The sequence below is a fragment of the Lissotriton vulgaris genome, chromosome 3_1 (genome assembly GCF_964263255.1).
Source record: "Lissotriton vulgaris chromosome 3_1, aLisVul1.2, whole genome shotgun sequence".
NCBI classification, from domain to species: domain Eukaryota; kingdom Metazoa; phylum Chordata; class Amphibia; order Caudata; family Salamandridae; genus Lissotriton; species Lissotriton vulgaris.
Window position 1 is genome coordinate 474,961,811 of NC_141689.1, and position 14,307 is coordinate 474,976,117.

Here is a 14,307-nt window from a genome sequence, read left to right on the forward strand (position 1 = left end):
ACCGCCTCCCAGTCCAACAGTCCCCGCACAAAAACATATCGACCCTCATGATCAACCCGTTGTTCCAGTAGCTGGAAGGGAAGAGAGCCACGTAACCAAATCGCCGCCCCCCTCGAAAATGCAGAGTATGAGGTGGCGAAGAGTTGTCCTCTCCATTTCTTGCGCAACTTCACCGCCTCAGCAGCATTCAAATGTGTCTCTTGCAAGCATGCTATCTGAGTCCCCCTTCGGTTGAGTTGTGCCAGAATTCTGTGTCGTTTATGCACTGATCCCATGCCACGCACGTTCCAGGTGCACAATTGGTAAGTGTTAAGAGGTCCCATTCCCACCTGTGCGGTGCTGTAATATGTACCAACTGGGCGACCCCATATGTCCTGCAATGTTAATAGGTGAGAGTGTCTCGCAGCCAAGTGTTCCCTGAACAAAAAGATCCCTGAGCCAACGTACCCAGGGGCCAAACCAAGGTGCCCAACGTGGGCACAATTCAGTCAAGTTCGTGTGCATACCGGGGGTGGTAGGCCTCCGTCGATGGGCACTGAACTGTCTGCGTGGGCACGACAGCCCACTATACAACGGGCCCCTGCACATACAACCCACATTGTGTAAAGGAGGGGAATAGTCATGCGTTACCACCTTGAGAGGATCAATCGCGTTGTGGTTCAGAACTCCTCCGCCATCTGGGCCGTGATCTTCGGAAAGAGCTGCAAGCTGTCGATTGAGCCAGACACCTCAGTGTGGGTGTCGGTGGTGACGGTGAGTCTGTCTCCGGTTGCTCCCGCGTCGTGGGCGGCCAGTGACTCCTCTGTTAGACGTTGATGCAGGGAGGAAGACGGATGTCCTGCTGTCCGGCGTTCGGAAGGATGCGTCGTTGCCGATGCGCCGTGGGGCGAGTGATGTCCGGGGCTGCGAGCGACGTCCTGCCGGCCCGGCGAGCCCCCTCGGGTGTCGCTGTGGTGGTCGGTGAACGGGTCCTGTGATGCCGGCGGTGTCAAGGTGACCTCCATCCACTCCGCCGCTTCCTCAGGCGAGTCGAAGAAATGCGACTTGTTATTATGCAGGATTTTGAGCCGAGCAGGGAACAAAAGCGCATATTTCATGTTTCTGTCCCGCAACTTGCGTTTCACCCCAAGAAAGTCGGACCTGGCTCGTTGAACCGTGGGCGTGAAATCGGGGTAGATCGAAATGTTCCTGTCCTCGAAGCGTATCGGTGCGTCCTCCCTGGCCGCCCGCAGGACGGTGTCGCGGTCTCTGAAGTGGAGGAGACGAGCGATCAGGGGGCGAGGGGGTGCCCCTGGTTGTGGGGGCCGCGACGGCATCCTGTGGGCCCTCTCCACACTGTAGAGGGAGGTGAGATCTCTCTGGCCCACCAGTTTCTTTAGCCAATCTTCCACGAATTGCGTGGGGTCTCTCCCCTCGCTCCTTTCCGGAATGCCTAGGATGCGGACGTTGTTGCGGCGGGCACGTCCTTCTGCATCGTCCACTCTACCCCACAGCTGCTTTAATTGCTTCTCAACATTCTCCAATTTCGTGGAGTGTTCCGTCTGCCGCGGGATTAGGTCGTCCAGCGCTATTTTTTGCTCCGCCACTCGGTCTGCCAGCTTGTTGTGGTTGGCCTTTAATAGGGATAGGCCGGTCGCCATACTGTCTATGCGCGATTCTAGCGCTTCGCGCGTCGCGCGTATTTCATTCAAGATCAGATCCAGTTTGGCGTCTTGCGACCCTTTACCTGTCGGAGGGATGATGTCCACGTTGGAGGAGGCCAGCGGGTCCTCAGAGCCCGTAGACTAAACGTCTGTCCGGGTGCCCTGGTCCTGGGGTTTGCCCCTATTCCTGCCCATAGTTCTCGTTAGCAGGGTGGCGCTGCAGTGGATACAGCAGGCCGCCGCGAACCCACGAAGAGTCCGGCAGAGGATATGCGAGGACCAGCCACTAACTAGGTAGAGACAGGCGTGGCGCGGGACCCAGGGCTGGTGGGGGCGATGTAGTTTATCTTGGCAAGGTGTCTGCGTGGGTTGAGTCGGCGCGGCGCCGAGGGCTTTGCATGTAGGCGCGACTCTAGCGCCGTAGAGATGTCGTGGGAGAGGAGGCGATGGGGTCCAGGCCACCGGAAAGTGTGTCTGTTTTGCCTTGCGGAGGCGCGGCAAAGGTCAGGGCTACAGCGCCGGAATACAAGGTCCAAGCTCGTGGCGCTCTACCCCCCCAGGTCCCGGCGCCTGTGGTCCGTGAATTCGCAATATGTGACACCTTGCGTCACGTGGCCGCTCCCGATCTTCGTTCCGACGTCGCTGGGGCAGACAAATGGGGTCCGTCAGGGTTCGAGGGCCTTCACCAGGCCCCTGCGTGCAGGTAAAATGGCGCCTGAATGTTCCCGATGTCTGGCCGATCCTCAAGTACAATGCGGCGTAGGCAGCCGGGTCACGGCGTTAGTGGTTGGGTGATTGCGCCACTCGCACCGCTGTCCCTGCCGCAGCGGCGGGACGCTGGAGGCCCGCTGACCCCCTGGGCGGGCGGGCGGGAGGATGGTCCGGTGGTGCCCCCGAGTTCCAGAGGGGGCCGTTCAGCAAATCAGCCTGTCCGTGCTGGAGTGGCTGTGCGTGGAAGGGCAGCGGAGCCGCAGCGAGGATGAGCACCGCATCGCACTCCGGAGTCGGCCGGGAGAGCAGTAGAAATCCGAGACTGGGTCCTGAGTGGACCGCGAGTGAGGCTGTGGGTGGGCCGGCCAGGCCAATCACTCCAGGACGGGGCTTCGCTTTGGCCTGAAGGCCGCACCAGATCTCACCGCCGGAGCTCAGCAACGGAGACGTCTCCTAGGGGCTGCGTTGCACCGCTTCCCTCAGTCAGCCTCCGGAGACAGCCTGTGTCGAAATTAGGTGGGTTGCAGGCAGGGAAGTGCAGGATAATTAGCTTGTGTCTAGGGCATAGGACGGAGCTAACAAACTACACGTCCACCATTGACGGCTCCAGGCCACGCCCCCATAAATAATAAAACATAATAAATACAATATAATATACACAAAATTTATTTAAAAATTGATATTAGTAACATCGAAGTTATTTATTTCGATATTATTGACATCGATATTTACAACTTCGATATTACTGATATCATACTAATATCGATATTTAGACTGTCGATATTACTTACCTTCGATATTTTGTCCCATCGATATTTAAACTTCGATATTTTTGTATATCGATATTTAAAAATCGATATTTTGTCTGTGTACCGTTTTAATGATGAGGGGGACCGTAGCAAGGGCGAGGCTGGCTGAGCAGAGGCTGAAGTAGCTGAGTCGTCTGTTGAGGTATGCTGTTCCGGCGTTGTGTGGAGTGGTGTGGCTCACTGGTTAGAAGCGGCAGACCCGGGAGCAGAAGTCGGCCGGGACTAGCGTTCAATTCCCGATGCGGCAGGGTCGTGGACTTGGGTCAGCGGACTCGATAATTCTCGCTTCGGTGCCTACTCTAATCAGGGGTCCCACTCGGCAACTCTGGGCATTAGCTTGCCTAATCTCCACAACGGCCCCATCAACGCCGGGGATGCCTGGCTCCACCTTGGGGACTCCCAGCAGGGACCATCCCACAGGGAAAGCCAGGACGGGTTCCCCAGCGTTATACAGCGCCAGGAAACCTACGGGTAGCAGTGCGCTTTACAAGCTCAAACATTAATTAAAATTTGTGTGCGTGGGTGAGGAGTTTGAAGGTTATCCTCCTGTTGACGGGGAGCCAGTGTAGGTCTCTCAGGTGGGGGTGATGTGGCTGCGTCGGGGGATGTTGAGGATCAGTCATTGCCGGGGCGTTCTGGATGCGTTGCAGCCGTTTCAGGAGCTTGGTTGTTGTTCCTGCGTAGAGGGCATTTCCGTAGTCCAGCCTGCTGGTGACGAGGGCTTGGGTGACAGTTTTTCTCTTTTTGGAGGGGATCCACTTGAAGATCCTGCGGAGCATTCGGAGGGTGTTGAAACAGGATGCGGAGACGGCGTCGACCTGCTTGGTCATGGAGAGGGTGGAGTCGAGGATGACCCCTAAGTTGTGTGCGTAGTCGGTGGGTGCTGAAGCTGTTCCCAGGAAGGTAGGCCACCAGGAGTCGTCCCAGGCTGAGGGAGTGGAGCCGAGAATGAGGATCTCCGTCTTGTCAGAGTTAAGCTTCAGCCTTCTGTCCTTCATACATTCGGCGAAGGCCTTCATTCCCCTGTGGAGGTTGGCATTGGCGGTGAGAGGGTCTTTGGTGAGGGAGATGATCAGCTGGGTGTCATCTGCGTAGGAGATGATGTTGAGGCTGTGCTGTCGGGCAACATGGGCGAGTGGTGCCATGTAGATATTGAACAACGTCGGGCTGAGTGAGGATCCTTGTGGCACGCCGTAGATGATCTCGGTGGTCTTGGAGCGGAAGAGTGGGAAGCGGACGCTCTGGGTTCTGCCGGAGAGGAAGGATGTAGTCCAGGCCAGAACCTTCTCTTGGATTCCGGCGTCGTGGGGGCGTTCTCTTGGGGTGCGGTGGCAGACCGCTTCAAAGGCGGCTGATAGGTCCAGAAGGATGAGGGCAGCTGTTTCTCCTTTGTCCAGCAGGTTCCTGATGTCATCGGTGGCGGCGTGAGGGCGGTTTTGGTGCTGTGGTTGCTGCGGAAGCCAGACTGGGATGGGTCCATAATGTTGTCTTCGAGGTAGCGGGTCAGTTGTCTGTTGACGATTTTCTCTGTGGCTATCGCCAGGAACGGGAGCAGGGAGATAGGACGGAAGTTCTTGAAGTCCTTGGGGTCCGCCATGGGTTTCTTGAGTAAGGCGTTGATCTCGGCGTGCTTCCAGCTCTCCGGGAAGGTTGCTGTCTCGAAGGAGATGTTGATCGCTTTCCGGAGATAGGGGGCGATGACTGTGCTGGCTTTGTTGAAGACGTGATGTGGGCTTGAGTCGGACGGGGATCCGGAGTGGATGGAGTTCATGGTCTTGATGGTGTCTTCATCGCTGACGTTGGACCAGGAGATCAAGCGGCTGGTGCAGATGGTGGTCCCAGGGGTGGTGGGCTCGGTGGTGGACGTGGGTGTCATGGTGTTGAAGCTGTCGTGGATGTTGGCGATCTTGTGATGGAAGAAGGTGGCCAGCGAGTTGCACAGGTCTTGAGATGGGGAAATGTCGTTGGTGTCGGAGCTGGGGTTGGAGAGTTCTTTCACGATGTTGAAGAGCTCTTTGCTGTTGTGTGTGTTGTTATCCAGGCGGTCCTTGAATGCGGTCCTCTTGGCGGTCCTGATGAGTTGATGGTGTCTGCGGGTGGCGTTCTTGTGGGCTGTGTAGCTGTCTGGTGATCGTTCGCGGAGCCAGGTCTTCTCCAGCTTCTGACAGGTGCGCTTGGAGGTCTGGAGGTCTTCGGTGAACCATGTGGCTTTCTTGTTGGAGTGGTTGGTGGAGGGGGTCCTGAGTGGAGCGAGGGTGTCGGCGCAGTCGTTGATCCACTGTTTGAGGTTGAGGGCGGCGGTGTCAGGGCGATGGGGTCTGCAGGTGGTCTCAGGGCAAGGGTGGTGGTCAGCTGGTCTTCAGTGACCTTGCCCCAGCAGCGGCGTGGCATCTGTTGGGTGCAGTGATGCGTGGTGGGTTTCCTGAAGGTGAAGTGGACGCATTTGTGGTCGGTCCAGTGGGGTTCGGTGGTGTGGTTGAAGGAGACGTGGGGACTTGCGGAGAAGATGGGGTCAAGCGGGTGTCCAGCGGCGTGGGTGGGTATTGTCATGAGCAGTCTCAGTCCGAGGTTTGCGAGGTTGTCGATCAGGGCGGTGGAGTTGGCATCGTTGTTGTTCTCAGAACAGATCCCTGCAGAACACCACTGTCCACCCCTGTGGTCTGCAATACAAATGAGTCCAGCTGAATGCTCTGGCTCTGTTCTTCTCTTTTCACCTTCCTCACTTCTCCTTCTCTAATTGGTTTCAACCTTACCCCTCTCCCCCTTCTTTTCTCTCTCTTGCCTGCTATAGTGAGCCTCAGGGAGCAGGGGAACATGACAGAGGCACCAGGAATGGCCCTGGTCTTGACAAACTGGCATCCAAGTGCTCCAACCAACTGGGAAATGCCCAAAGGAATAAAAGGCCTGTCGGGCCCTGTCAAATGCCCCAAATTGGTGTGTGTGTGTGTGTGTGGGGGGGGGGGGAGTTAAATCCTCACCCATGGATTTTATGATACAGATAATCCTGTTAATTCCAGCATAGCAGAATTTATTGTGATTCTGAGTTGAACTCTGAGAAACTCCAGAGGATTTAGGAATTTCCAGAGAAATTGCTAATTACATATCCAATTCCGCAGTATATCTGTATTTTGCATTTTTATCCACTGAAGTCTTTGGGCAAAAGTAAACAGATTTTCAGCGTAGTTTATATTTTCTATGGGGTTGGTAACTGCAACTACCAGACCCATGTGCATTAGGACGCCATCCATAAATAGGGTCACAGTTTATGGATCTCCTTGGGTGCCACAGGGCTGAGAATGACTACTGGCCTGCAAACGAGGTGGTTGGGTCTTTTGCCTCTAGTGTCCCTCGGATCTGTCCTAGTATCACTCTACAACCTGGGCCAAGTACACCTCTACTGCACTTCACTCCCAAGGTGAGGAGTCAAAAGCTTCTCAGCGAAGTAGTGATGGGGAAAAGACTCAGAACTCAACCATCAAGCAACAGACACCATATTTCACTGTCCAGCCCAGTGCTTGTCTTCATAAAAACAGAAGTACTTTAATGTTACAACAAAACATACTTCTACACACTCTAATAGGGGTTCAGTGCAGAGTTTGATAATCTCATCTACGGCGACTAAGTGTCCCACTAACTTTAATGTCTTATGCCGAGTTCCTTTGGTGCCTCAATCTCTATGGTATCTGTTATAACTGGGGGGTCTCTAGTAGGCAGAGGTAGGTATCACTGTCCAAATAGGGACCCTTGCTTCTAGTCAGAGTAAGGAAGATACACTCTTTAGATAACCCCTGCTCACCCCCTTGGTAACTTGGCACGAGCAGTCAGGCTTATCAAAGGCAATGTGCTAAGTATTTGTACCAACACTCACAGTAACACAGTGAAAACACCACAAACTGACTCCACAACAGTTTAGAAAAATAAAAGGTATTTTTAATCTAAACTACACAAGACTAAAACAACAAAAATCCAACATACACAGTCTAAGAATATGGTTTCAAATGAGTTCTTAAGGTTGGTTTAAAATAATTCACAGTTGCGTCACGTTTTAGCCAAAAGTACCTTTGGAGGCGACAATTGTTCCAAGTGAAAGCTGTAGCTTTGAAAAGCCAGCGATGTGTCACTCCTGAGACCCTGGGGAGGCGATGCGACAACCCCGCTGGATGTAGCGGGCGTGTTGTGGTGACTCTGGTCTGTATGGGGAGCGATGTGATACCTTGCGTGGATTCCGGTGCACAGGTTTTGGTGGAAGCGGCTCGCCAAAAGGTAGGATGCGACGATCTTCGGGCGGCGACTATCTCCAGTGAGGCGATGATGCGCGGCTCAGCGCCGATCTCCTCCTCTCGCAGCCCCTCGATGCAATGGCTCTGCGCTGACTCTCGCAGTGACGTGATGCGGTCCGCAAGCAAGTGGTACTCGCAGCGATAGTAATCTTCCCGCACCGGACTGGTGCATCACGCAAACGAAGGATGCGATGACTCTGGCAGCGGCAAGAGGCGCTGCGACGATCTTGGCCTTCTTAGCGACGTGAATTTCCTCGCACAGACGGGGATGCTCTCCGCAAGCGAGAGATGCGTTAAAACTTACAGAAAGTCTTTAAATTCTTGCTTTCCAGCTTCCCAACACAGGTACAACTTCCAGAGGCACTACAACTGGCCCAAGCACTCTAGGAAGGATAGATCTCTCTCAGCAGAGTTCAGGGAAGCTGGGGGTAAAGTCCCTTTGTTCCTGGGACTTCTTAACAGGGAGCCAGCTCTTCTTCAGGCCCTTGGAGATTCCTTCAAGCAAGGGGACACAAAGCAAAGTCCTTCCCCTCTCCTTGGCAGCAAAGCGACTGCATGTCAGTCCAGCAGAGCAACACCAGGGCAGTCTTCCTTCTTCAGACTTCCAGCTTTCTCCTTGGCAGAGGTTGCTTCTTGATTCGAGGATGATCTAATTTTCTGTAGTCTGGGGTCCTATACTTGTACCCCTAAAAGTCTTTGTTCCCTTTATGCAAGAGGGCTCTGAGCCCAGTCTGAACCAGTTCTGGGTGTTCCTTGAGCACTTTGTTTTCCTGGCCTCTCCTTTCCTTTCAGAGAGAGGGCCAGGGTCGTCAGCCGCCCAGCAGGAGGTGGAGCCAGCATTGTGGAAGGCAGGCACAGCCCTATTCAGGTCCAGGTGCTATCCCCTCCCACCACTCAAGATGCAGATGCAATCATTCAGCCTAGGGCTGACTCAGCCAGCCTCCTGGGGGCTCCCAGCTCCTGTCACTCTAAAACAAGACAGCCAATTCACAAACAGGCCAAGGCACACAGAAGGGTCAGACAAGAGAACAGCAACTTTCTAAAAGTGCTGTTCTCAAACACAGGATTTAAAAAACACCTTTCCTAAAAGATGTGTTATTAAATTCTGAGTTCAGGGATACCAGACTTTTCTGTCCAGCCTTGCTCCTATGGGAAGATATGCTGGTAGCCACTGTAGTAAGCATTCCCCATGATAACCTATGGGCAAGGTAGTCTTACAATAGTGAAAAACGAAAATTGCTGTCATTCACTACCAGAGCATGTTACCTGGACTAGTACATGCTCTACCTTTCATCTACACTGCACCCTGCCCAAGGGGGTACCTTGGGCCTTCCATAGGGGGGGACCAATGTGCACAGAAAGGGAAGGGTTAGGCCTGGTCAGTGGGAACACTGACCAGGTGGACATGGCAGTTCACAGACTGCACACAGGCACTGCGGTGGCAGGCCTGAGACACCATTTTAGGGCTACTCATGTGGGTGGCACAATCAATGCTGCAGGCCTACTAGTAGCATTTGTATCACCAGCCCTGGCACACTCAGTGCACTTTACTAGGGACTTCTTGGTGATAAAAATATGTCAATCATGGAGAATCAATTACAATCACAATTTACACAGGGAGCACCTGGACTTTGACACTGATCAGCAGTGGCAAAGTGCCCAAAGCATATAAACCAGCAAAAACGAAATCCAGCACAGCATCAAAAATACAGGAGGGAGAGGCAAAAAGACAGGGGAAACCGCTCCAAAGATGCCAGGTCTAACACGTGTCCCCTCCAGCTGAAAGTGGGGAGAACTGCCCACCCTCTTGGGAGTTCTCTCCACTAAGGCAGAAGAATCTGGAGAGACCATCAGCGGTGGCGTGTTATGTTCCAGGGCGGTGTTCCACCGTAAAGTCCATTCCCTGTAGGGAGAAGGACCACCTCAATAGTTTTGGGTTCTCACCCCGCATCTGCATTACCCATCTGAGGGGCCTCTGGTCTGTCTGAACCCAGAAGTGAGTTCCAAACAAGTAGGGCTTCAGCTTCTTCAGAGCCCAGACCACAGCAAAAGCTTCCCTTTCAATTGCACTCCACCTCTGTTACCTGGGTAGTAGCCTCCTACTAATGAAGTCTACAGGTTGGTCCCAGCCCTCGTTGTTGATCTGTGAGAGTACTGCTCCCACAGCATGCTCTGAAGCGTCTGTCCGCACTACAAACTCACTGGAGAAATCAGGTGCCTTGAGCACCGGTGCTGTACACATGGCAGCTTTGAGGGCATCAAAAGCAGTTTGACAGGCTTCGGTCCAATTCACTCTTTTGGGCTGCTTCCTTGAAGTCAGCCCTGTCAAGGGGGCAACAATGGTGCCATACCCCTTAACAAATCGTCTGTAATACACGGTGAGACCTAAAAAGGCTCTCACCTCTTTATGGGTCTTGGGGGCTCCCAAGCCTGAATGGTATCAATCTTCACCTGTAGGGGTCCCACCTGGCCGCTCCCCACCTGTGTCCCAAATACACCACAGATCCCTGCCCTATCTGGCACTTGCTGGCCTTGATAGTGAGGCCTGCCCTTTGCAGAGCCTTCAACACTTCACAGAGGTGTTGCAAGTGTTCCACTCATGTTGAGCTGAACACAGCAGTGTCTTCCAGGTATGCGTCGCAGAATTCCTCCAGCCCGGTCAGTACCTAGTTGACCAGTCTCTGGAATGTGGTAGTGGCGTTCTTCAACCCAAAGGGCATGACTCAGAACTGGAAGTGCCCCTCTGGTGTTGAGAACGCAAACCTCTCTTTGGTCCCTTCAGTTAAGACAATCTGTCAGTACTCAGAAGTTAAATCAAACGTACTGAGGTACTGGGCAGCTCCCAACCGATCCACGAGCTCATCAGCTCTGGGGATGGGGTGTGCGTCAGTCTTGGTGACCGCATTGAGCCCACGGTAGTCCACACAAAACCGGAGTTCTGGAGTGGCACCGGGTGCAGCAGCTTTTGGCACTAAGACCACTGGGCTAGCCCAGGGGCTGCTGGAGGGCTCAATGACCCCTAGCGCCAACATCTTGGAAACCTCTTCCTTGATGCTGGCCCTGATCTTGTCAGCTACCCTGTAAAATTTCTGTTTCACAGGTAAACTATCTCCAGTGTCCACATCATGGACGTATCAATTGGTGACACCTGGGGTCAGGGCGAACAGGGAGGCAAACTGACCGAACACTTGGTGACAGTCCCTCTGCTGCTCTGGGGTCGGGGTGGGCGAGAGGACCACACCATCCACTGACCCGTCCTGCTCCTTGGCTGCCAGGATGTCAGGAAGAGAGTCACTTTCCTCTTCCATTCCAGTATCTGTAGCTAGGAGCATTGACACTTCAGACCTCTTAAAGTGGGGTTTGAGGCGGTTCACATGCAAGACTCTCAGGGGCTGCCTGGGAGTCTTCAAGTTAACCAGGTAGGTTACTTCGCTCTTGCACTCCACCACCTCATATCTGCCCAGGTTGAAATTCGACCAGAGTGGTATTCTGGTCGTACCATCTTTTCATTTCTTCCTGGCTAGCTTCTAGGTTCTCCTGAGCGAGCTTCCTGAAGTGTTGTGTCTGGTTGCAGAAGGCCAGCACATAGCTTAATACATCCTGGGGGGTTTTCCAGCGGTATTTCTCCCACCCCTCTTTCACCAGTGTGAGAGGTGCTCTAACAGAGTGGCCATACAGAAGTTCAAAGGGACTGAACCCTAAGGACTTCTGAGTCACCTCCCTGTAGGAAAATAACAGGCATGGTAGAAAGACGTCCCACTGCTGTCTCATGGGCTCCGCTAGGCCCATAATCATACCTTTCAGGGTGTGGTTGAACCTTTCAACCAACCTATTTCCTTGAGGGTGGTAAGGATTGGTGAACTTATAAGTTACCCCACATTCCTCCCACAGACACTTCAGTATAACCCCTAAGGTGGGCTACCTGACATGGAGAGTTAGCCATCTTGGTGATTGCAAATTTTGGATCTCTGGGACAGGGTTATGCCCACTTTCCAGAGGAAGTGAACATATAGGGGGCATAGTGACCACAGGAGTTGGTATCCCAGTGGCTACTACCATGCACTCCCCTAACACCACTAAATTCAGTATTTAGAGGAATCCATGGCACTAGAAAGACAGATCCTGATGACCTTTGAAGAAGAAGGACACTGAAGAGCCTCAAAAGCAGAAAACTGAAAAAGAGCAATTGACTTGGCACCAGCCCTGTTGGCCTGTATACTATTCCCTGTTGAACCTGTGCCACAGACATATCATTCTGCAGATGTTGTGCCTTCAAAGCCTGGGAGGATAGCCTGTCTTCAATAAAGACTCAGAACTCGGACCACAGAACAGCCAAAACCCGATGCCACCAAGCACCACTGCATCTGAGCCCCCCAGCTCTTCTCAAAGTGGGCCAACTATGCCAGCATAGTCCCCAAGGCTTCAAGAGACTGAGCCCACTTTGGGTTCACCCCTTGTGAACTCCCCAATGTAAACTGCAGCCTCTGCTTGCAAGCTCCCGTCAACACCCCAAAGATCCTCTGCCCAAGCCACCCGGCCCGAGGAGAAGAGGACTACAGGTATTCCCCTGTCCCCAAGCATCTCAAGACCTAAAACCTCCTGTTGGTTTAACCTGACTGGCCTTTTAGTCAAAACCTGCAGCCTCTTTTCATGAAGACTCATCCCCACTAAGATTGGGCACTTGATGCCATATTACTCCACTGCACCATGCCACCCTAGTGCTGCTGAAGGTGCCCTGCTGGTGCTGCCTTGGACCTTGCCCGATATTTACCTTAAATCCCAGATATTGGTCTTGTAAGTCGCTTTTCTATACCTGAATGCCGTACTTGTTTTTCCTCCCTTAGGGTAACATGCTGCTTCTGAAAAATGCACTGTGTTGACTTTTTAAAAGGCAGAGTATTTCTCGTCCAAAACTTACTTGCCTGATCGTATTGATTCTGGTGCCCAGACATATATAAAGATACGTGTTATTTTATAAATTGGTGTGGATCTTCTTACTGAGTCGTGTGCATCATTTATTGACTATTGTGTGTACAAGCAGATGTCTAAGACTCCTCTCTGATAAGTCTAAGGCTGCTCAGCCACACTACCCCCTAGAAGATCACCTTGGGATTTCTAGAGGAAGACCCCATCCACTCATTAGGGAACCCCTTGCATGACATACCTCAATTTGGTATATCATATAAAGAGACAGCTTTCTACAGTGAGTATACACGTGTGAATCAAAGTGCAGATCAACTGATATTCATGCAGAAATGAGTTTAAACGGCACAAAAGCTCCCTCACTAAGAAGCAGGAAGACTGTTAGGTAAATAATATGGGAAGGCTGGCCTTTCCACAGAAGGTGGAACCTGCAATGCCTGTTAAAACTGTTCTGAGCAAGCAACACAGTTCAAATAAGCAATGATGAGACGGTCCGAATGATGTAACATTGAGGCTGCAGAATTAAAACAGTCTCTTTAAACAAAGGTGAATACCTCGATGCAGGATAAATCCGAACTCTACTACAGGAATGGGGAGTTTGCAGATTACTTATTCCTTACGTTGGAAATTTGCTAAAATAATGAAGATAGGGCCAAATAACAGAGCTAGTAGTCCTTAGGAAATAGAGATCAAACGAATATTGAACAGTAAGGAACCCAGAAGAAACCCTCATCAAAACAAGCCCAACAGTCTTGGAGCCCCTGATTTAAGCATACTGCTTTGCTGGGCAGCTACATTGACTGTCTTATTGGTTGGCCGGCTGGAATCTGACAGGGATCAGTTATAGGGCAGGGAGCATAGGACAAGGCCGTCTCCAACGTCTTATTTGCCGGGTGCAGAAGTGACGCAATTGGGCTCACTCCTATTGCGTAAAGACCTGACATATTGGAAGATGGCTAGGAAACGCACAGGCTTCATGGTTCCATAGTCAGACCCCCCAGGATATAGCGGCATGGAATAGCAAATTTAGCGGCACAAAAATGGAAATTTAGCGGCACAAATATGGAAATTTTGCTGCAATTTTGCGGCATTTTATGTGGCCATTTTTCCTACAACAAACACAGATATCTTAGTTTTTTTAGTTATTTAACAACATGAAGCTATGTATATTTGGTTTCTTTACAATGTAGACACTTTGGGGCAGATTTACAAGCCCCTTGCGCTGCTTTTTTGCGCTTGGTGCCACTGTACCTGCTGCACTAATGATGGCTATACCTATCGCCCCTTTTATTAGTAAGCACGTTAAATAGTACAGTGTATTTTGAACACAACCTGATATCCCACCGGATGCCCGTTCCATCCATCTACCCACCCACTCTTCATCCATCCATCCTTCCCCTCTATCCATCCCCTCATCCATCCATCCTTCCTCTCATCCATCCTTCCCCTCATCCATCCATCCTTTCATCCATCATCCATCCTTCCCCTCATCCATCTTCCCCTCATCCATCATCCAGCTACCCTTCCACCCATACATCCAGCTATTTAAATTTTCTCTCCATCCTTCCCCTCTCATCAATCCATCCATCCTCTCTCATTATCCATTTATTCAATCTTTCATTCATCCATTCAACCCATATCCTGGAGTACAGAAAGGTGCCATTGCTTGTTTGCCTTCTATGGCCTGTAGTCCTTTTTTTAAATCGGAAAATTGATACTCTGCTAATTCTTTAATCTATAGAATAAAACCATGATTTCATAGTATGCTCATAGAGAGCCCAGCGTTTTTGCACTAAACTTCAGCTTTAAGGAGAAGCTTGCTACGATCCAATTGAGGTAATATAAATTTTATGATCGATTGTGTCCCCTATCTTAGACCCCACCGACTCCATGTACTAGCTTGAAGTGCATGTAACTTCCCTCCCGTGCCAGCTATGGAGA